The following is a 2,500-nucleotide window of genomic DNA, read 5'->3' as shown; positions in this document are numbered from 1 at the left end:
TCCTGATTGGTTAACCTCTGTGAATATCCCTGGCTTTTGCAGCTCGGTGCAGATTATGGTGTACGCTGCTCTGTGCCTATGTTTCAGATCTAGGGAAGGATTAAGGCAAGACAGCAAGGGTCAGTTTTGTAGTTCTTCCTGTTCACCCTATTCATCACAGAGTACATCTGATCCCTGGGGATCCCTCCTCAAGGATTGTATTCCAGATTGTCCGCGCAACATCTTAGCAGGTGGTAATACAGCGCCCATACTGAGAGAGGGACGAGAGGTTCTCCTGCATTGAAAGGGGAAGCGCTGATTAGTTAGCTGGCGCCAGGTACCTGCCTCAACCAATCGATATTCTGGGCATGTAACGTGAGCTGAAAGAGCAAGTAAAAGCAAAAGCTACTCAATGGCAACGGTGGGATTCGAACCCACGCCCCCGAAGAGATTGGAGCCTTAATCCAGCGCCTTAGACCGCTCGGCCACGCTACCACATGGTGTTGCAGCTTTCCGACCCTACCTGGGGACACAGACCTAAGTAAAGGGCAAAACAAGCATAGCTTCCCCTTCGGGAATTCGGAGCCTGGTCACCTGCATGACAGGCAGGAATACTCACAACTATACTAACGAGGAACAACCTATGCCTGCTGCTCCATGGTAATGTCCTTAAAGGGTCAGCGTTTAATAGTTCTGAAGGGAGAATTAATCGCTTTAGCTCTGCGCTAGGGATCAAAGGTGTAATCTCGTTATACCTCTGGAAACAGCAAAAAGTGCCTAATGGCAGCGGTGGGATTCGAACCCACGCCTCCAAAGAGACTGGAGCCTAAATCCAGCGCCTTAGACCGCTCAGCCACGCTACCACACACAACTGCTGCTTTTCAACCCTACCTGAGGACGCAGACCTAAGTAAGGGGCGAAATAATCATAGCCACCCCATCTGGGAACCGTACCCCGGTTTTCTGGAGATCTGGAGGAAGAATTAAAAGTTTTAGTGTGGCAGGTGAAGGTACTTAATGGTTCCATGGTGTAATGGTTAGCACTCTGGACTCTGAATCCAGTGATCCGAGTTCAAATCTCGGTGGGACCTTTCTTTACTTTCCTCTCATTACTCAGTACTGTATTAAAATTATTTAACCTTCTTCCAGATGTGAGCTTTTCAAATCCATAAATGCTGCTTCCATACCTTTGTGTTCTGTCGCCCCAAGGTGCAATTAGTTGAGAACTTGGATGAAAACTCATGCCTCAAAGAAACCCAGAGCACTCACATCCCCCCGGGAGCCATAATGCCAGAAATATGGGTTATCCAGGATTAGAAAATAAAGTTAAATTGCCTCTTTCTTCCAGAAACAGTGCCAGCTCTGGCTAGTATAGAGTGGATTTCCTGATTGGTTAACCTCTGTGAATATCCCTGGCTTTTGCAGCTCGGTGCAGATTATGGTGTACGCTGCTCTGTGCCTATGTTTCAGATCTAGGGAAGGATTAAGGCAAGACAGCAAGGGTCAGTTTTGTAGTTCTTCCTGTTCACCCTATTCATCACAGAGTACATCTGATCCCTGGGGATCCCTCCTCAAGGATTGTATTCCAGATTGTCCGCGCAACATCTTAGCAGGTGGTAATACAGCGCCCATACTGAGAGAGGGACGAGAGGTTCTCCTGCATTGAAAGGGGAAGCGCTGATTAGTTAGCTGGCGCCAGGTACCTGCCTCAACCAATCGATATTCTGGGCATGTAACGTGAGCTGAAAGAGCAAGTAAAAGCAAAAGCTACTCAATGGCAACGGTGGGATTCGAACCCACGCCCCCGAAGAGACTGGAGCCTTAATCCAGCGCCTTAGACCGCTCGGCCACGCTACCACATGGTGTTGCAGCTTTCCGACCCTACCTGGGGACACAGACCTAAGTAAAGGGCAAAACAAGCATAGCTTCCCCTTCGGGAATTCGGAGCCTGGTCACCTGCATGACAGGCAGGAATACTCACAACTATACTAACGAGGAACAACCTATGCCTGCTGCTCCATGGTAATGTCCTTAAAGGGTCAGCGTTTAATAGTTCTGAAGGGAGAATTAATCGCTTTAGCTCAGCGCTAGGGATCAAAGGTGTAATCTCGTTATACCTCTGGAAACAGCAAAAAGTGCCTAATGGCAGCGGTGGGATTCGAACCCACGCCTCCAAAGAGACTGGAGCCTAAATCCAGCGCCTTAGACCGCTCGGCCACGCTACCACACACAACTGCTGCTTTTCAACCCTACCTGAGGACGCAGACCTAAGTAAGGGGCGAAATAATCATAGCCACCCCATCTGGGAACCGTACCCCGGTTTTCTGGAGATCTGGAGGAAGAATTAAAAGTTTTAGTGTGGCAGGTGAAGGTACTTAATGGTTCCATGGTGTAATGGTTAGCACTCTGGACTCTGAATCCAGTGATCCGAGTTCAAATCTCGGTGGGACCTTTCTTTACTTTCCTCTCATTACTCAGTACTGTATTAAAATTATTTAACCTTCTTCCAGATGTGAGCTTTT

At 48.4% G+C, this 2,500-nt stretch overlaps 6 non-coding genes across 6 annotated transcripts; 2 read left to right on the top strand and 4 right to left on the bottom strand.

Annotated features, from left to right (window-relative positions):
- Window positions 1-392: 392 nt before the first annotated feature.
- TRNAL-AAG (transfer RNA leucine (anticodon AAG)) lies at window positions 393-474 on the bottom strand. The gene has a single exon. It is a non-coding gene; the product is annotated as a tRNA-Leu (tRNA).
- Window positions 475-760: 286 nt separating this feature from the next.
- On the bottom strand, window positions 761-842 carry TRNAL-UAG (transfer RNA leucine (anticodon UAG)). Its single transcript has one exon. It is a non-coding gene; the product is annotated as a tRNA-Leu (tRNA).
- Window positions 843-997: 155 nt separating this feature from the next.
- Window positions 998-1,069, top strand: TRNAQ-CUG (transfer RNA glutamine (anticodon CUG)). Its single transcript has one exon. It is a non-coding gene; the product is annotated as a tRNA-Gln (tRNA).
- A 684-nt stretch (window positions 1,070-1,753) lies between these two features.
- TRNAL-AAG (transfer RNA leucine (anticodon AAG)) lies at window positions 1,754-1,835 on the bottom strand. Its single transcript has one exon. It is a non-coding gene; the product is annotated as a tRNA-Leu (tRNA).
- A 286-nt stretch (window positions 1,836-2,121) lies between these two features.
- On the bottom strand, window positions 2,122-2,203 carry TRNAL-UAG (transfer RNA leucine (anticodon UAG)). Its single transcript has one exon. It is a non-coding gene; the product is annotated as a tRNA-Leu (tRNA).
- Window positions 2,204-2,358: 155 nt separating this feature from the next.
- Window positions 2,359-2,430, top strand: TRNAQ-CUG (transfer RNA glutamine (anticodon CUG)). Its single transcript has one exon. It is a non-coding gene; the product is annotated as a tRNA-Gln (tRNA).
- The last annotated feature ends 70 nt before the right edge of the window (window positions 2,431-2,500 follow it).

Source organism: Hyla sarda, chromosome 4 (assembly GCF_029499605.1).
Source record: "Hyla sarda isolate aHylSar1 chromosome 4, aHylSar1.hap1, whole genome shotgun sequence".
Taxonomy (NCBI): domain Eukaryota; kingdom Metazoa; phylum Chordata; class Amphibia; order Anura; family Hylidae; genus Hyla; species Hyla sarda.
Note: the sequence above shows the minus strand (reverse complement) of the source record. Positions and strands in the feature narration are given on the sequence as shown.